Source organism: Lissotriton helveticus, chromosome 6 (assembly GCF_964261635.1).
Source record: "Lissotriton helveticus chromosome 6, aLisHel1.1, whole genome shotgun sequence".
Classification (NCBI taxonomy): Eukaryota; Metazoa; Chordata; class Amphibia; order Caudata; family Salamandridae; genus Lissotriton; species Lissotriton helveticus.
The window spans coordinates 54,054,760-54,075,550 of NC_136067.1; the positions used below are offsets into that span (position 1 = coordinate 54,054,760).

General features: G+C 46.9%; 1 protein-coding gene across 6 annotated transcripts in view; it reads right to left on the bottom strand.

The window, feature by feature from the left end:
- The window catches only part of DNAH8 (dynein axonemal heavy chain 8), a 10,041,960-nt gene that overhangs the window by 9,984,499 nt on the left and 36,670 nt on the right, over positions 1–20,791 (bottom strand). The gene's annotated exons all lie outside the window — the stretch shown is intronic.

Here is a 20,791-nt window from a genome sequence, read left to right on the forward strand (position 1 = left end):
TCTTGTCCTCTGGAAATTGCGGACCAATACCCAGGAGCCGGGGTCAATGGAGTGACCCGGTGTCTCAGAGACCGGAGGCAAGGTGTTGTGGACCTGTTGATATAAAACACGCAATTTAGCCGTCAATTCATACAAATAGTCAAGCAAAATGGGGTGTTGCAGCTCGCTAAACTTCATGGGCCTAGGCACTCCCCATATGTTGGCTGGCCGACCAAAGATTATCTCATAGGGGCTGAGCTTCATTCGCGAATGCACAGTCATTCTGGTGGATAGGAGTGCTAAGGGTAGAGCGTCGGGCCATTTAAGACCCGTGCTCGCTTGGATTTTGGCCAATTTAAGTTTAAGCGTGCCATTGTAACATTCCACTAATCCAGCTGATTGGGGGTGATTTGCAGCGTGGAACTTCTGCCTAATGCCTAGCCCTTCACACACTCTTTTCATCACACAACCCACAAACTCACTTCCGTTGTCCGACCAGACCATTCTAGGCATTCCGAACCTGGGGAAGAACTCTTTCACAAGGGCTTTCGCTGTGGACAAGGCAGTATTGTCCCTTAGGGGATAAGCTTCTACCCATCTTGAGAAGGCACAAACAACCACGAGCACATATTTTAAGTTGTTGCACCTCTCCATGTGTATGAAATCTAGCTGCAAAACCTCTAACGGATACGTAGGAGGTGCAAAATGACCAGCTGGAGTTGGGGTTCCCCTACCAGGATTGTGCTTCAGACATACCATGCAATTCTTGACAACATTCTCTGCACACTTGGGAATCCCTGAATTCTTCCACACTGGGGCCAACGACTCGCAAATCCCTTTCGCGCTGATATGGGCCATCCCATGAGCCATTGTAACCACTGCAGGCACATATGCATCGGGTAACAACCATCTCTGTTGCTCTGTCGATTCAATCCAACAACCATTTGCATCCATTCTCCCTGTACTTTCTCTCCACATGCTTAACTCTTTCTTTGTGGCCTCAGCTTGGATGGACTTCACACTTTCTATCGTGTCTTCACATATTTCAACATCACCAGTCCATCTTTCTGGGCTCGCGACATACATTCGGCTCATCATATTCTTTGCCGTTTCCTTAGCAGTTTCATCAGCGAATGCATTTCCACGACCAACATCATCAATCACTTTCTTGTGTGCACTACACTTCACGATCGCTACTTTCAGGGGCAACGTCAGTGATTCAAGAAGCTCATTCACCAACTGACCATGCTGAATCTTAGCTCCATGCGAAGTCAGGAACCCACGTTCTCTCCACAATCGTCCAAAACTGTGAGCCACTCCAAAAGCATACTGACTGTCGGTATAGATAGTCACTTTCATTCCTTTGGATAACACACATGCTCTCGTTAGTGCCACGAGTTCAGCGGCTTGAGCTGAACCATGTGGTATTCGCGCAGTTTCAACGATTGTGTGCAAAGTTGTGACAGCATACGCTGTAGTCACGTTACCATTTGGGAGTTTAAAGCAGGAACCATCCACCCATAATGTACCATCACATTCAGCAAGAGGAGTGTCGAATAAATCAACTCTCCCTTTTGTCTCTTCCTCTGTTCTGAGGAAAACAATCGTGCTGTTCTGAAGCATCCGATTCCTCAGTAATTGGTAACAATGTGGCTATGTTCAAGGTACTGCATCTTTTGATGTGCACATGGCTCGCTAGTAGCGTCAATTCATAACTGGACAGTCGAGCACTAGTTAAATGCTGTGTCTTGGTCCTATTTAACAATGTGTCTACTGCATGTGGGACCATCACGATTAGTGTATTATTCATTACTAGACCTGCAGACTGTCGAATAGAAACAGCTGCTGCTGCTGTGGCCCTTAAACAACTTGGCAATGCTCGTGCTACCGGATCCAAAGTTGACGAAAAATAGGCGCATGGCCGCTGTCTATCTCCGTATAACTGAGTCAGCACGGACAATGCACAGCCCTCCTTCTCGTGGACATATAATGTGAAAGGCTTACTGTAGTTGGGGTTACCTAACACAGGGGCCGAACATAATGCTGTGCGTAATTCGAGAAAACTTTTCTGACACTCATCGGACCAAGGAATGGGATTGGGTGTATTTGTACACGTTAGTGCCAATAAGGGTTTGGCTAATAACGAAAAATTTGGAATCCACTGTCTACAGTACGATGTAATGCCCAAGAAAGCGCGTACTTCTCTCTGCGTTCTTGGCACATTCAATTTAGCTATTGCCTGAATTCTTTCTGGGGTCAGTTTCCTTCCCTCCTTCGATAAGAGATGACCTAAGTAGGTCACTTCTTGTCGGCAATATTGAAGCTTGGAAAGTGACACCTTGTGATATAGATCACATAGATGACGCAGTAATTCCAACGTGGCCATTTTACATATTTTCTCAGTGTCCGCAGCTATGAGCAAATCGTCCACGTACTGTACGAGAGTGGAACCTTTTGGGCAAAATCATTGTGTCAAGCTGACTTTTCAGAGCTTGACTGTATATTGAGGGGCTTTCACAGTAGCCTTGAGGAGCGCGTTTAAAGCGGAAACTGCGACCTCCTAAACTAAAGGAAAAAATATCCCTGCTTTCCTCACCAATCGGGATACTGAAGAAAGCATTCTTCAGGTCAATCACCGAAAACCAGGAAGCAGATGCTGGAATCATAGTCAATAATGTTGTAATGTCGGGGACAACTGGGAATTGTGGCACCACTATCTTATTTACTTCCCTAAGATCGATCACAAATCTATACACAGGTGGCTGAGAAGGGTCAGTTCGTTTTAAAACAGGCAGAACAGGACTATTGCAAACATTGCCTCGTGTTTCTTCAATTACGTCTTTCTCGATTAACTCGTAAACAATCGCTAGCAAAGCTTTTTCGCCTTCATTGGATATTCTGTATTGGGGAATTCGTGGCATTTTGACATTCGGCTTCAATGTTACAACATACGGTGGAATTTCTAAAAGACCTACATCATTCGGACCAGTAGCCCAAAGAATATCTGGAAGAAATGCCAATTCTGCTGGAAGTGCATTTCTCGACAAATACATGGGAGAAACCACTTTCTTACCTAAAGTAAGTTGTACTCCTGAGGGAGAACAGTACAGAGTCGCATACAATCTTTTTAGCAAATCTAATCCTAGCAAATTTTCACCACAACCTGTTGTCAAAATAAGGGGTGCTTCGAATTCACAAGGACCAACAGAAAGAGATAAAGGGTCAGAAATTGGATTTCTAACCGGGGCGCCAGAAAAACCTACGGAAACGTTCATTTCGCCAGACAAAGGTGCGCCAGGGAGTTTGGAGTGCATAATCGAACTCTTTGTAGCACCAGTATCCAACAGAAAAGGTTCTGACACACCCGATGTAATCACCTCAACGTAAGGTCCACTCTGATCTACTGGAACTGAAACAACTCCCTCTCCTTGTCTAAGGCTGTCCTAGCAATCATTACTCTCCCACTGCCCATTTTCTGTCTAATACTCATCGACGTAGTATTGAGCTGTCCTGTCAGATACGTTATTTTGCTGGTCAAACCTGTTCATAGAGTTTTGTGGTGGAAGGGGACGTGCGTCCTGAGGGGCGTTTCCACGCCCTCTACCTCTAGGCGCTTGCTGACTACCACGACCTCTTACGCCAGAAAATCCATTTGCCCGTTGTGGCAGGGCAGGACAGTCATATTTGTAATGACCCTCTTGTTTGCAGTATAAACACTGGTTGGGACCTACGCGGTTTTGATTGTAATCGAATCTCTGCAAGTTTCTCTGAGGCTGCTGAAAAGTGTTCTGGGACTGATTCGGACCATTATTATTTCTGTTACCACCACCACGTGGCGGATAGGCTTGCTGTAGCAAAACCTTTGTTTTGAGTTCTCTAGCTTTCTTCTCTACTTTATCTTTCTCATCCTTGTCTCTATTCTCGTAGTACTGTGCGGTAGCTAATATCTGGGCTGAAGATGAGACTGCCCAAGAACTTTCTGAATCTTTTAATTTCCTACACAAGTCTGGAAGTAGATTGTGCACAAATTTATCGACAAACAATCTCTGACCACCTTCTGTGGTCATATCTTGACCGCTGTGGTCAATGAATGTTTCTTCAAATCTGGTGAAGAAATCTGAAACAGTTTCTTCTTTCTTTTGCTTGCATGCAGATAACTTATCCCAATTTACGCGTATTGCAGGCATTATTGTTTTCATGTAATCTACTATCCTACCAGGTAGTTCCGCTATTAGAGGCTCAGGCTTGGCACCACCAACTTGTCGTGCATCTGCAGCAGTAATATTAGCCCACGTGTCACCTAATTCCTGGTCATGATCTACATGACGAATTTTTCCCCATAAAGGCTGTGGAACAACGTTCCCGAATAACATATCGATATCGGCCAAATTCATTATACATGACCCAGCAGTTTGCGACAATTCTTTATAGTACCCTGCAGGATTTTTACGCGGATCTGGTAGTGTTTGTTTGAGTGCTAAAACTTCAGCTCGCTTCCATGGACATGTACCCATACTCGGTGAAAGTGGGGCAGGACAGGTGGGACAGCTGTCGCGTCACCCTCTCTCCACTGTGGGGGAACTTCTCTCATAGGGTATTGTCGTGCCTTTTTCCTACTAGATGCACTAAATTCCGATGGTGACCCAGAACTGCTTCCCTTACTTCGATATGATAATAGCATTTCAACTGCTTTTTCTACATCGGGACCTACAATCATACCCTCTCCAAACTTAAATCGTACACGACACATCTCTTGTGGGATGCATTCTTGATCATTGTCTTCTAAATACTCGCCAAGAAAGACACACATTTGTTCGAACACATATCTCTGTGTCGCTGTTTCCCATTGATGGAAAACTTCCATGACAGACTGTAAATCATATTTTGCAGTGTCCATGACCCATTTCCGAGCTAAACCATTCAGGGAATCTCTCTCTTGATAATCAGGCAGTTGACTTCGCAACTGTCTTCTACTTATGTTAGGGGTCGCAGCAGGCGACCCAAAAAGGGGTAAAAGAAGATTAGTAACAGTGCTGGCCATTTTCTGCCGAAGGGAAGGTGAAACTGAAGGACAAACAGATGAAAAAACGGGGTGAGATAAGGCTGTGGTAGAGATGGCTGAAGAGGGATCAGTAATAATAGATGTGGTACTAGGCAAAATCGTAGAAAACACAGGAGAAACAGAAGTTGTCGGTGGGCCTGAAGGAGGCTGTACCGACGAAGTAGGAGCCAGCTGAAGAACAGCTGGTGGGTGCTGTGGAAGAGCCGGAGGCGCAGCTTGTGCAACTAAAGGTTGCGGGGGTGCTGTGGCATTCTGCGCATAGGGGGGTGGTGAAGTTAATAATTGCGACATTAATTGGTCTTTTTCACGCTCTTTTGCTGTCCCTTGCTGAAGAGACGGCAAAACTGGATAACACTTATCTATTGCCATTTTACGTTGCCTGTGCAACGGCTCATTTATCTGCTCTTCCTCATTATCTTTAAACTGCACGGCAGCTTTCATTACTGAAAGTCCCCCTTCTCTCTTATTTTTCGTAGCTAATTTAATTTCTTTTTGTTTGGCTTCTTTTCGCCATAGGCGGAAAGAGTCAAACATCGCCGGCCGGGCTTTCTTTTTGAAGAGTTTAACTTCAAGGTTGTCTAAGGTTTCAGAATCAAAGCTACCATATTGGGGCCATTTTAAAACACCATCTTTCCTAGTGTATTTAATCCATACCTCGTTGTAAACGATGGGGCCTACCCCATGTTTAACGTACAGCTCGTAAGTCGGAGTTCCAACTGGAGGAACCGGACATGAGTCCTCCAATCGGGAGTCCCTATTATTACTACCAAGACAAAACCAATTCCCGAGTCTAAGACTAGGCATCCTCGCTCTCTAGTCTAGTTCCAAAACTTCAAAGGATTTATCGATTACGATATTTCTCGTGAATACACGAGTCCTTCGGTTATGGTGCTTGCAAGTACCAATAAAACCTTTATGTATCTCCAAGATACCACAAAGTAAGTCCAACTAAGGACTAGGAGACGCTCCACTTATACTTAACTGAAAAATATCGATGGCTTCACCAGAAGACTCGTCTCAGCGTTTCGCTCTACCGAAAATTTCAAGGGTCCAACATCAGGGCGATAGCCAGGGCAGCAGTCCTTGTAGCCGTCGGGAAGCGGGGAACCTCGTAGTAAAGACCTTCGGACCACGTCGACATGCAGGGGTCGATGAGGTGGTGGGCCCTCCTCCGGAATTTTCATACGAAGCTCCTCACGATCTTCAGGCTGATTGGTACCACTGGAATCGCCCCAAACGCTGGGCGCCAAATGAGGTACTGGGTTTTTAAGAACCGGTACCGAACCTACAGAACCGGTAACCCAGCGGTGCCAGGGGATCAACACCCAGAGACCTCGGGTTCTCCTGAGTCAGACCTACAGAAACTTCAGAGTCTTCCAGGTGAAGTCAAAGATTCGTTTATTGGCTGCAACCAAGGTGACAGGGTCCTAGAAGTACAATACCAGTATATTCAGGAGACTGCACACTTTCACAAAGTTAGGTTTCTCTTCTTATACACAATTTTCACCCTTGGGCAAAACATTCCTTGGATTCGCGGTATTTCATTTATGGTTACTGATTACAGAAGAAAAGCAGAGTCATGATGACATGTACATATTTCACGTCGTGCTGCTCATAACAAATCATCCGGCAAGGCCCAACATTTCATCAGATATCGCTGGACCCCTAATAAAAATGGTCACCTCCCCATCATAAAATAAGTGAGGAAAAGGAGTGGAGAAAGATGTGAGCGAGATATGGCAGGTGTGCGCGCTGAAATGGCTTTATGGCCGGTTGGGCCTAGATGCTATCTTGCTCGGCCACTGGGAGGGAACTGACCTAACGAGTTCGGCCTGGGGCAATGGTTCTAACTTGTACTGGGGTCAGGGAGAAGTCGATTAAGGAGTATGTGTCCTTGTGGAATCAAATTCAACTGGATTAAGGCCTATGTAGAGGGCAACATGCAGCTAAGGGTTTAGAAGGTAAATGACGATTTCGAGGTGAAATCGTCACTCGAATATGCCGAAAATACATGTACTTGATGTACTCGTCATTCTCGGTCTTTTGATACCAAATTCGTCCTATTTCGACGAAGTTTTTATTCTCGAGTCCAATACTATAATATGAATCCAGATTTTTCAGAACCACAGTAGTCCCTCATGCATTCTTCCCAGTTGTTGCCGCTGACAACACAGAGCGATTGCAAGGTGGCTCAAGTTCCCTTTGAGTGGGGGGAGGGGGGTCTCTGGTACTCTTCAAGTAGCTGTGAGGCCAGCCATGCCTGTTGATTGTCTGTTAGGCAATGATTTAGAAAGCTCCCCTTGGGCTACGGTGGAGAGGAAGGCTCATTTAGAGATGTTGGGTCTGCCTGAGTGGGCATGTGTTACCACTCGGTCTATGGCAGCTAAGGGTGTTCAAGAGACCCTGGAGCCTGAAAATATGGCCCAAGGACCTGCCTTAAAGAGAAGAGGAAGGGGGCGTGGGAAACCAGCCCCCATTGTTCCCACGGTCCAGGAGAAGGCAGACCTTGAGGAGGATTTTTTTTTCCGAGTTTTATATAGTGCGAACTAGACCCGAACCGAATCGGTTATCAGAGCGCTTTACATAGCACCAGTTACGTTACATGAGGACACACATTCATTTTAGGCACGGGGAGATTAAGTGATTTGCCCAGAATCACAGGAGGTTTTGGCGTCGTTACCGAGACTCAAACCCAGATCCCCAGGTCAGAGGTTGAGCGCCCTAGCCGTTAGGGGAGCAAGTTTCTGAACTGGGGAACCTACTTGAGCTGACCCATTGGCAGCAAGAGGGGGGTCCCTCCAGGGAGGAATTTTGTGAAGAGCAGCAGAAGTGCCATTCTCTTGTGGGTTTGAGGCAACAGGCCACAAACCAGGCAGCAGGTGATCAGTTTGGATCACATTGGATCTACTGGGAGAATGGTCTCCTGTATAACGAGCCTAAGGTTGCTGAGCTTGGGTCAGCCCGTGTGCTGGTGGTACCCCAGCGCTTCAGAGCCTTCCTACTGGGTTTAGCTCATGATGTTCCTGTAGGAGAGTAGGGTCTGCTATCCTATGGTCACCCCATTTTTTTTTTTTTTTTGCTTCACTGGTTTTCGACTTAATGTGGCTGTGGGCCTGCTAATCAGACCCACAGCCCTGCTGTTCTCTCTCTAAATTCACAACCATGTAATTTAGGTACATCACCAATTGGGAGTGGGTCAGCTTATGAGCCCCTGTACAGTGTACTATAGGTACCCAGGGCATAGGTGCATCCAAGGCCTACCAGGGGCTGCAGCATATCTTTTGCCACCCCTGGCTGGCCATCCAAACGGACACAACTGGCTGATCACTCAGCTGGGGCAAGGTCGTGTAAACACCCCTTGCTGAGATATAGTATACCTATGTCCAACCTTATATCTGGACACATATACACCTATAAGTCACTCCTATGGCAGGCCTTAACAATCCTGAAGGCAGAGTGCTTGGTTTTATGTGAGATGGTGCTCTAGCATGAGCTGAGCCTGTCTGCAGCTTTCAGAACCATGTCGTTCTAGCTGTTCCAGGATATTGCCATACCATATACTCTTAAGTGCATTATAATCCTCGCGGTTGAATGCTAACTTTGGTTTGGCTTTATGAAAACATGTTGTGTATGGTGTCATACGCTTTGGAATACTACCCCCTCGCCAATTCTGGCGATGGAGATAGCATTCCACCCTTCTAGAGGGAGAAGACATGTTACTTTCCTTAAACCCGGTTAAAGTTAGCCAGAGCCTCAGCATCACAAAATGGATGCTGCTGCCACAGACACAAGTCTGACCTCCTGCTGCTGGGAGCCCTTCCAGCGAGGGAGGCTTGGACAATAGGTTTCCTGTCACAAGGAGGTGCTAGAACCACCCCAGACAGGAGATAGTGGATTGGGGCAGGGAGGGCTGAATGAAACGAGACACTGCCTGGGGCACACAAGGTGTCCCATGCATAGGCCAGTTCAAACCGGTGCTGGGACACTCCAGCCCCAGCTCTGGCGCAAAACTGGACAAAGGGATAGGGGTGTAACCACCCCCTTCCTGGGTCCCACCCATAGGAGGGACCTAGGGACCTAGCAGGTAATCCAGCCCCTTGATTTGGAATAAAGGTAGGAGCTGTGTCCCAAGACTTTAGATAATCCTGACTGAAACTCTGATACGAAACTCTGGACCCTTCGACATCCTACTCGACAAAGAAGACTGAAGAATCTCCCTTGTGGTCAAGGAGTGAACATCCTGTGCAAGCAGGCACCATCAAGCGTTCAACGGTTTGCTTTGTTGTTGCTCCCGCCGGAGCTCGAATGACAGAGGACTTCCAGACATTCAACAGCCCGATCCAGAGCCACAGCAAAGCTGAGACCCGTGGAGGCGACGTGAGACGTGGGACCGGCCATCTTGGAAAGCCAGCGAAGTGTTTTCTTTGCAGATCCTGAGGCACCCTCGAAGCTGTGCATTGCGGATTGAAAAGCCCCAGCCCGAGCATCCTTTGCACCGAAGATCACCTCTCCACACTCACCGAGTGTTGCGTGGGGCCCTTTTGCATTTTCCTGCTCAACGCGTCTGTCCGGTCACTTGCCCGTTGACTAGTGGCCTCTGTGACGACAATCCTTTTGAATCACCTCGCTGGTCTGGTTGCTCCAGACTGGCCCTTGCTCCCCTGAAAAGGAGCAGCCCATCAGACCTTGCTGATCTGATCCAGAAGCCATCTTGGAGACCTGTGTGGGTTGCATTTGCCAAGGCCTGTTGACTCCAAATCGAGATCTGACACCGCCGACAGCGAGAGCCTTCGTGGGACAGTCCGTGTCCAGCACCTGGTCGTGGTCCACGTGGCAGCAGAGACAAGATTCATGACATCACCTGATTGCAACCCGACATCGCCTGGTTCCTTCCTGGTCACTGGCTAGTGACCCAGACTCTGTCCCCTCTGCTTTCAGGTACTCTTCATCTTCGATCCACCCTTGGATCCAACCGGACTCTTCTCTCCTGGTCACCTGCAGCATCTTTTCTCCAAGGCTCCATAGAACTCCACGACGAAACCCGACACACTTTGACACCTATGCACCCGCTACCTGTGGGTGAGGTAACGCGAGTACTGCGGTGCTCCTGTAGAGATTTACATCCCTAGTGTCCTAGTTTTAAGTGGCTAAGTTCTAGTCCAGTCGGAAGACTTCCAAATCTGCAACTTTCTAACTTCACGCACCCATTGACTTCTATTGGTGCAGGCCCTACCCCTTACCATTGTTCGTGACGTGGTTCTTATACCACCATTTTAGTATATGGTTTTACGCGCCACCAGGGCCTATCCATATTTGTGCAACTTTTGAAGGTTATATTAAGTTACTTGTTATACGCTTGTGCTTCTGTGCTCATAAAGAGTAAAGGGGGTTGTTTAGAAATAAATACATATATATTTTGAATATATAACCTGTGTGGTGTCCTTTCATTTGGTATTAAAAGGTTTGCATATGGGAAAACAGCTGGCTTCACATGCCCTCTTGAGTTTAGCCTAAGACTGCTTTTGTCCATGCTACCACTAGGATAGCTGGTCTATAAGGTAGACTTTACAACCATCACCATGTTTGGACTGGTGCAAGGTGCTCACTAGAATAGTGAACATCATCTACCAGGCCAACGTCTCACAGTTCCTTTAGCTGGTCATCTGGGGCAGAACAAGACCTTTGAAAGGCTTGTCTCCCACCCTTTTATTGGCCCCAGATGCGAAAGAGTTCAGATACTCATTGTAGGACCTGTCAAACTTGCCAGGCAAGTGGGAAGAGTGGGAGGAGGCACAAGGCCCCTCTCCAACCTTTCCCTGTAGTCAGTACCCCCTTTGAACGGGTGGGGATTGACATTGTGGGGCCACTGGAACCCAAGATAGCCATGGGCAACAGGTTTATCCTGGTCTTGGTGGATCATGCTACCCAGTACCCGGAAGCCCTTCCACTCAGGACAGTGACGACCCCGTGGTGGGACGTGCACTGATGGGGATCTTCTCCCGTGTGGGGTTCCCCAGAGAGGTTGTGTCTGACCGAGGTACAAACTTCATTTCTAATTATATGAAGTCTCTGTGGAAGGAGTGTGGTGTTACCTACAAGTTCACGACTCCTTACCACCCACAAGGAAATGGGCTGGTTGAAAGATTCAACCGGACCCTCAAAGGCATGATCATGGGTCTTGAGGAACCAATGAGGCGTAAGTGGGACGTCCTCTTGCCATGCCTTCTGTTTGCCTACCGTGAGGTGCCACAAAAGTCTCTAGGGTTCAGTCTCTTTGAGCTTTTGTATGGACACCCGGTAAGAGGACCTTTGAGACTGGTCAAGGGAGGCTGGGAGCAATCTCCCAGGAAACCTCCCAAGGATGTATATAGCTACATGCTGGCCTTAAAGAACCAGACTCGGTGTTTCAGAGATCTTGCTCAGGCAAATCTGGAAGCCAGCCAGGAGGAAATGAAGCGGTGGTACGATCAGAATGCCACTCCGATTGAGCTTCAACCTGGACAGAAAGTTTGGGTCATGGCCCCTTGGAGCCTTGTGCGCTCCAGGACAGGTGGACCGGTCCATATGAGGTGGTGGAGCGCAAGAGTGATGTCACCTACTTGGTGAACTTGCGATTTCCCAGGAACCCCTTGCGGGTCCTGCATGTTAACCCCTTCCACACTCATGACGAGCTGGGCTCGTCATGAGGTAGCCTCCTGCTACGCTCATGACGAGCCCAGCTCGTCATGTAACATGTGTTTTTGTTGATTCCAGCACACAGCGGGAAAATGCATAGCATCGATGTGGTTAACCACCTCAAGCCCCACTTAGAGAGGTCCGAAGTGGGCACGCTCCTAGCGACAGATGATGGAATGGAGGAGGAGACCGAGCGAGCCTCTTCCTGACCTCCTATCTGCAACAGAGTAAGATGGGTCAGTGGATGGTGTCAGCCTCTCTGCCACACTGACCCCTGATCAGCACCAAGATTGTTGCCAACTGTTGGGGCAATTCTCTGATCTATTTTCCTTGGTTCCTGGTGTCACAGAGTGGTGCGTCCATGATGTGGACACTGGCGACAGTCCTCCTGTCAAGCAAAAGGCTTACAGAGTGACTGACAACGTTAGGGCTTACATTAAGGAGGAAATCTCCAAGATGTTCGCATTAGGGGTCATTGAGTCCTCAAAAAGTCCTTGGGCCAGCCCAGTGGTCTTGCTCCCAAAGGCTGCCTCGCCGGGTGCCACACCCGAACTCCGGTTCTATGTGGACTACAGAGGACTCAATTCAGTCACCAGGACTAATGCACACACCATCCCCAGATCTGATGAGCTCATTGATCAGTTCGGGGCTTCACGGTACCTCAGCACGTTTGATTTGACGTCTGGGGACTGGCAGATCGCCTTGACTGATGGGGCTAAGGAGAGGTCAGCATTCTCCACACCAGATGGGCACTACCAATTCCGGGTTATGCCCTTTGGGATAAAGAATGCACCTGCCACCTTTCAGAGGTTGGTCAACCAGGTGTTGGCTGGGCTGGAGGATTTCAGTGCCGCCTACCTGGATGACATTGCAGTGTTCAGCGCCAGTTGGGAAGAAAATTGCAGCACCTCTGGGAAGTGTTGATGGCTCTGCGCAAGGTAGGCCTAACGATCAAAGCCAGTAAGTGCCAGATTGGGCAAGGTTCCGTTGGGTACTTGGGTCACAAGGTAGGAAGCGGCCAGGTGGCGCCCCTACAACCCAAGATTGATACCATCCTGGCATGGGAACCCCCAAAGACTCAGACACAGGTGAGAGCCTTTTTAGGAATCATGGGGTACTACAGGAGGTTTGTCAAGGGGTATGGCAACATTGTTGCACCCTTGACTGAGCTGACTTCCAGGAAGCAGCCCAAGAAAGTGAACTGGACTGACACCTGTCAGAAGGCTTTTGATGCCAGGAAGACTGCCATGTGCACAGCACCCGTGCTTCAGGCCCCCAACTTCTCAAAAGAATTCATTGTACAGACAGACACTTCAGAGCATGGTGTGGGGGCTGTTCTATGACAGATTGATGAAGAGGGCCTAGACCAACCTGTAGCCTTCATCAGTAGGTTACTTCCACGGGAACAGAGGTGGAGTGCAATTGAGCATGAGGCATTTGCTGTGGTCTGGGCACTGAAAAAGTTGAGACCATACTTGTTTGGGACTCACTTCCGAGTTCAGACCGACCACAGGCCCCTCAGATGGCTGATGCAGATGAGGGGTGAGAACCCAAAGTTGTTGAGGTGGTCAATCTCCCTACAGGGTATGGAATTTACGGTGGAACACCGCCCTGGTACAGAACACGCCAACGCTGATGGTCTGTCCAGATTGTTCCGCCTTAGTGAAGAGAACTCCCAAGGGAAAGGGTAGTTCTCCCCACATTTCAGCTGGTGGGGACACGTGTTAGACCACCTGGCATCACTGGCTTGAGTCTCCCTTCCATTTTTGACGGATTGCCTCCTCTGTTTTGAAAAGTTTTTGCTGGATTTATGCTTTGGGCACTGTGCCACTGCTAATCAGTGCCACAGTGCAAGTGCTCCCTATGTTAAATTAATGTACTGATTGGTTATTCCATGATTGGGTTATTTGATTTACCGGTCAGCCCCTAGTACAGTGCACCATGTGTGCCCAGGGCTTGTAAATCAAATGCTGCTGGGGTGGGCTTGCAGCACTGGTTGAGCCACCCACAGAAGCAGCTTGTAAAGTGTGTCTCAGGCCTGTCATTGCAAGGCCTGTGTGCAGTCTAGCACTGCCATGTCGACTTGGCCAAGTGCACCCACTTGCCAGTCCCACAACCTTCCCTTTGCTTCATATTAGACACCCCTATGGTAGGCCCAAGGGCAGGGTGCATTGTAAGTACAAGGTAGGACATGCTCTGATGTGTGTAGCATGTTCTAATAGTAAATTACAGCCATTTTCGTTTTTCACTATTGAAGGCTACCGGTTCTCATAGGTCAGACTGTGCAGTTAAGATTGTTACATTCTTACAATCCTTACTGACTCAGGGAACATGGTAGAAATTCGAATTTAGTATGCCTGAACTCAGAATAATAACATACATCTTTTAGTAAAGTTTATTTTAATATTCTGTGTTTGCAAATACCACTTTTAGAAAGTAGGTATTTGCTTGCCTAACCATCTGAGCCTGCCTCTGCTGAGTTGTGTATTCCTTGTCTGGGTTTGTGAGTGACAGGGCTGGGGAATTCCAGGAGACAGGCTGGGACAGCCCAGTGGTGAATAGAGAGATTTACAGCCAGATGGGAGGGAGGAGTGCACCTGGGACCTGAATAGGGCTGGGCCTTCCTTCTACAATGCTGGCTCCACCTCCTGTGGCGTGTCTTATGTCTCTGCCCTGCACTGTGAAAGGAGAGGGGGAAATCATGTGAACAGAGTGCTCCAGAGCAGTACCTTCCCTCCCCTGTGCTGGCTCCAACTCCTGTGGGGCGTCTGATGTCTCTGCCCTGCACAGTGAAAGGAAGAAGAGAGTCATGTAAACAAAGTGCTCTGGAACTGGTTTGGACTAGGCAGAGGCTTCTCTGCCTTCAGAGAACAAAGGATTTTGGGGTATAAATATTGGGACCCTGCTCCCAAGAAATTAGATCACTTCTGGAACAAGACACCTTTCTGCCAAAGAGAAGAACCAAGAAAGCTGCAGGAGTTTGGACTGCCCCTCTGCCAGTGTGCTGTTTTTTTGGTTGGCCTGCAGTGGTTGCTTCATTGCCAAGGGAAAGGAGAAGGAACTTTGTAAGGACTTTCATCTACAGAATATTCTCCAAGGGCTTGAACTGTGCTTGCCTCCTGCTGAAGTCTCAGGTACAAAAGACTTCACCTCAGCTCCCTCCTGAATTTCCTTGCTGGGAATTCTGACTCCAGTCACTTGCGTGCCGCTGGGAGCTGGAAGCGACGCATCGAGAAGAAGTGTGTCGCCGCTGCAGCTGAAATCATCTCAATGCCGGAGAAGCGAGCCTTCGCCGCATCTCCCTGGAAGCGTGTGTTCATCGAAGCTGCCTGCTGTCGCATCGTCGGAGAAGCATGACAACATCAAGAGAGACGCCATCGCATCACCGGAGAAGCGTGTCGCAGGGCCTGTCGCGGCTCCAAAGTACAGAGTCGTCGCAATGCTGCCAGGGCGTCATCGCATTGCCGCATCAAGGGCGCCATCTTCTCACATCGCAAATGGATCATCGCATCAAGGCGCCATCTTGCGCACCGCAACGGGCCCGCAAACCGATAATCTACGCATCACCTTCGCTCCGGTAAGGCTCACGACGAGTCCCCTGCTCTGCTCAAGCATTGAGGAAGGATGCAACCGTTCCCCCAGATCACGGAACCGACACATCTCCCCTTTTGAGAGCCTTTTGTTTACTTTGCATTATGCATCCAGGTACTTTGTTGAGAACTTTGTTGCATTTACCAACAACTTGAATTAAGAGACTTTAATCATCTTTTAAGTAATTTTAGGTGTAGTATTGTGGATTTTTGTCGTTTTTGGTCTTGTGTTTAAGTTATGTAAAGAACACTTATTTTTATAAAACCTGTGTTGTGTCCATCTGTAGTGTTTTCACTGAATTACTGTGTATATTCACAAATGCTTAATACACTGCCTCGGACATAAGCCTGTCTGCTTGTGCCAAGCTACCAAGGGGGTGAGCAGGGATTATTAAGGAGTGTAATCCCCTTATCCTGACTTAGAAGTAAGGGTCCCTGTTTGGACAAAGGTGATAACCATTGCCAACTAGAGACCCCCAGATCTAACACACAATAAATGCATGGATCCCAAAATATCTCCAGAAGAACTAAGGGGCACATGCATCATTCGAAATTGCGGTCGCAAAGGGGCAGATTCCCAGAATATGCCCCTTTGCGACCGTAATTTTTGCATTTGGGATGCATTATCCCAAATGCAAAAATCGCAATTTGCGATTGAATTTAAGGATCGCAAATTGCGATGCCTTAAATGCAATGCAAAATTGCTTTTAATATAGTGATTTCGGTATTTCGTGACCACTGAATACCGATTATTATACCTGATGGTATTTAGCCAGTTTTAAGTTACATGTTCAGGGGCATGTGTGCGCGCAACATGGGTACACATCACAATTTCAGGGGTGCAAGAGGGTGTCCCTTTGACACCCTTGCACCCTTGAAATGGGAAGCCATTCCTTAATTGTGACTCGCAATTTGCAAGTCGCAATCAAGCAATGTTTAGGAATCGCTATTTTTATAGCGAATCCTACAAGCATAGGCTTTTGCGAGTCCTTAATTGTGATTCCCTAATAATTGCAAATAAGGACTCGCCAAAGCCTACCTTGATGCATGTGTCACTTAAGGTGTAGTGCACCTGCACTCCTATCATGTGCTATACGGTAATTAGAGATCCCATGTAGGGAACCAGAGCACCTACGTATCATGGTACTCCAAGCAATTTTCCATACTTGCAAGAAGTTCCTGGATAGAGCAAGCCCCTAAGGGAGATCAGGGCATCCGTCGAGGATCCATCCTGTGAGGCTAAAACACCTAACAAATGCCCCCAAGGTACGTTCGGTCAGGAAAATGGAGGAGAAACCACCAACTGCAGAGATCAGTAGGGTGACCTTGCTGGATCACCCACATGCGGTGATGGGAAACGCAACTGTCCACCACCAGACGGTGCAGCTGTTTGAACCCACAGTGCAGCCTCCTCTGTGAATGCAGAGCCACTCGCGAGGGAGCACAGGCAGCAGGACCTCACAGCAAGGGAAGGGAGCCTGTGGTGTCAGTTCTAGAGGTTGCAGTCCTCTTTTCAACACAACACAGCCCTCGTAGGAGTGTGGGACGGTCGCACCCTTATCCCGGGTTGCAGCAGTCCCTAAAAGCAGTGCCCGCAGCACCCAGATTCAGGTTTCCTGTGAGGGTGGGTCCAGGCAACACCGGTGCCACGAGGCTTCTCCCTATTGCATCAGCAATGGTCCCCGCAGCAAGGGAGGCTTTCCGGCTCATGCCTGCACCTTTCTGGCCAGATTCTTGGGGCACAACAAAGCTCTTCAATCACGCTACTTTAAAAGGAGAGCAGTTACTTCGCCTAATGGTAAAACAAGGACACTTTCTCATAGCATACAAAGCACTCCCCTGGTCAGAACGCTGTACTGAAGACCCACGGCACGCTATCCTGAAACACACAAAATTGTTGAAGGTTTTACTTGTGGAATCCATAGAATTCCCATCTGAAGAAGAAGGGGGCAAACCTACACATGCCTCGAGAGCACTGGGAGAACAAAGAGCAGACAGGGAGCAGGTCAGCACATAAGACAAACTGCACAGTGGCAGTCCCTCCTGCAGTCCAGCAGATAGCAGGGCCAACACAGCAAAGCAAATAGTCGAAATGGTGGTTTCTCTTGGCAGCACAGCAGTCCTCTGGCAATGTGCACTCTGTAGTACTAGCAGCACATGGCTACAAGTCCACACAGTCTCTGAAAACATGAATCAGAGCTCCTGTACTTATACTCAAAAATGTCTTTGTGAAAGGGGTGACTTCAAATGGGACCCTTTCAAGTGCACAAACATCCCTTTCAACCAAGCCCTGGGCTCCAGACATCAGTAGGGAGTAAATCAGCCCTTTGTGTGAGGGAAAGACACAACCTATACACATGTAAAGTGTGAAAGCCCTCTCCCTCTCCCAGCACAGAAAGACCACCAGTATGCAGATGTAACCCGATCACACCCAACCCATCCTGTGTTGTGGCTGTCTGGAAAGTATGCACAAAGTGTAGCTGTCGCCCAGGCCCAGACGTGCATTAGAGTCAGGCTGCAAAGCACAAAGAGAAATGCGAACTTTCTAAAAGTACTGAACATGGGAGTTAGGCCCAAAAATGACAAGGACCAGGTAGGGCCATAAAATTGTAAGCAAAAAGGGAAATCACCTTGATTTTGACAATTTATACATGTTACTGAATTAACATGGAGACCAAACAAATTTCTTCTAATGTTTGATCGGGTATTTTATTTTACCTTATTATTCAACCTATTTTTTGCTAAATTTTCAAACTTTATGTGAAAAAGAACACGATGTGATCATATCCAGTTTTCATACATAGATACAATATGAACATTACATTCACTACTACATATTTACAAATCACATAGATATTGCAACATTGCTACAAAGAAAAATAACATTCAACAAAGCGGCAACATCAATTTCTAGCCCCAATTTAAAGGGTATAATACATTTTATTGGGGCCTAAACACTCTTAAGAAATAGTTATGGTCTCCGATAGCAAACAAAAGGGCAACATTTGAATTTCTATGACAAGGGAAGATGAAAAAACCTCCCATCTGGAAAAAATTACATTCACAATTCCTCAATGTTTTATATTATGCCAACGCGTTTCGAGTCCCAGGCAATAAGAAAAGGCGCTCTCATCAGGGCTTCTGACTTTTTTTAGATGATGGGGTTGTCTGAAACAAGGATAGAAAACTCCTTCTATTCAGTTCCAATCCTCCCCAAAACGTAGTCTTCTTTTTAAAAGGTGAAAAGTACCTGATAGACGGTATGTTGTGTTATGTATATTTGGAATGTGCCCACACCAATTGCTGTATGGGGGGGATCCGGGGGTTAAGTTGGGAGGAAACATGGAGAGATATTTGATGATTATAGGTGAAGTGGACACTATTTTGCCTTCTATGGTGATGCGTTTTCAAAAACAAAATAGACGGTATTCTTACTATCAGACTTTATCTTCAGTGAGAGGGTTTGAACTAATTCTGTTGGTAGTGAAAGGAGAGCGAAAGCGGTGAGGTTTTTTTTAAACTCCAAACTTAATTGTTTTCACCAAACGACTTTCTCTCGACTATTTCATACCTTTTAAAATGCAGACAGATTCCGATTTCATATCCGTATTTGTGTTGGTGGCCGGTTATCATACAATTAGGATACCTCTGTTAGTGTTTGCCTTCACTGCATCTTACTTCCGGTCAGCTGTCTTCAATCGAAAACCAAGCTGTAGGCATTTCCTCCTGTAGCATCCTATATAGGATTCAATTACGGTGTGCTAGGAAATTGTAGTTTTAAAAGCGCTCCACCAATCACAGTGTCTCTGACTCTCTACGGTTGGTTCACCAACCTGAAAGGTGCATTGTGGGTTATGTAGTTTTTAGAATTTAGACAACTCAGACATGCTATTCAACCCAGCTATTACACTATTAAACTTCAAAATTGAGTATGCTTCTTTCTGAAGCAATGCATTATCAACATCTATCAATTGTTTCGACGTAGTTAAAGACACCAAGACAGTCCATTTGAACTGGTTTTCACTATGTGCCTTTTCAATAAAGTGTTTAACCATGGGAGCAGTTGTGACTTTCTTCTTAATTCTCGACCGATGTTGTATGATTCTGGTATTAGTTTGCTGGTTCGTCTTGCCTATATATATTTTAGAGCAAGGACAAGATTGCATAAACCACATTTTTGGTTTTGCAGTAGGTAAAATCCGTGTGTTTCCATTTAACCCTATTGTGGAAAAATGTATTTCCTCAATTGTTGTATTGCAGGCTACACAGGTCACACACTTGGGATGCCCTTGGTTTTAACTACCACTGTGACAACAAGTCGCTTTTTGTTTTGGCGGGGAAGAGGTCAGCTCGCACAATCTGTTGGCCTATACTTTGGTTTCTCTTCATCGCAAAGAGAGGTTTTGGAAAGGGATGTTCAATATTCTCTAACAGATGCCAGTTTTTCAATATGATCTGTCGAAATGTATTGGTAGCTGGACTGTTTGTGGAGACACACACTAGTTTTTCCAAAGTGGGTTTCTGCTTAATTTCAAGAAGGTATTCGCGCGGTGTGAACCTGGCTCTTAGTAGAATGCTTCAGCATTTTTTTGAGGTAACCTCTTTTAGCCATTTCTTTACAGAAGATATCCGCATGTCCCTCAAAGTCGGAGTTTCTAGAGCAATTTCTAATAATTCTTAATAGCTGTCCATAAGGAAGATTTTCTTTGAGACTCCTCAGATGAGCACTCTTGTGGTGCAAGATCGTGTTTTTGTCCTTCTGCTTTCGTTGAAGGGACATTATCAATCGATTCTCAAACGGAGAGATTTAAACATCTAGAAAGGTCAACTTTGATTTACTGTAGTTGACTGAAAATATTATATCTTCGTGACGTGTGTTCAACCATTCATGGAACATCATTAACTCTTGCTGGTCCCCCTGCCACAGGCACCAGATGTCGTCAATGTATCGTAGCCACGTTGTATTTTTCCTTTGAAGGGGTTGGTATTCATGATGAATTTCTCCTCATATTGAGCCATGAAGAGGACCGCCATCTCTGGGGCAAAAGGACATCCCATGGCAGTCCCCTTCACTTGGATGTAGAATTGATCTTCAAACTTAAAGTAATTTATCTTTAAAGCAACTTCAGCTAATTTCAGAATGAACCATGTAGGCACCCTATGCGGGCGTGTCCTACTCTCCAGGTACCATTCAATCAGTTGGAGAGCTTCCTCTTGTGGTATCTGAGTATACAAGGACATGACATCAAATGTCACCATCAGTGGAGTCTGATCATCAAATGGTAATCCTTCTGCTTTAGTAATAAAATCAGTTGTATCCCTCAAATATGATGGAACATCCGAGAGAAAGGGCTTTAGGGGGAAAAAAAAACCGACATAATTAGAGATTGGCTCTAAAACAGAGTCGCACCCCAAAACAATTGGTCTCCCTGGTGGGTCATTCAATCCCTTATGTATTTTCGGCCGAAAATACAATATCGGAATC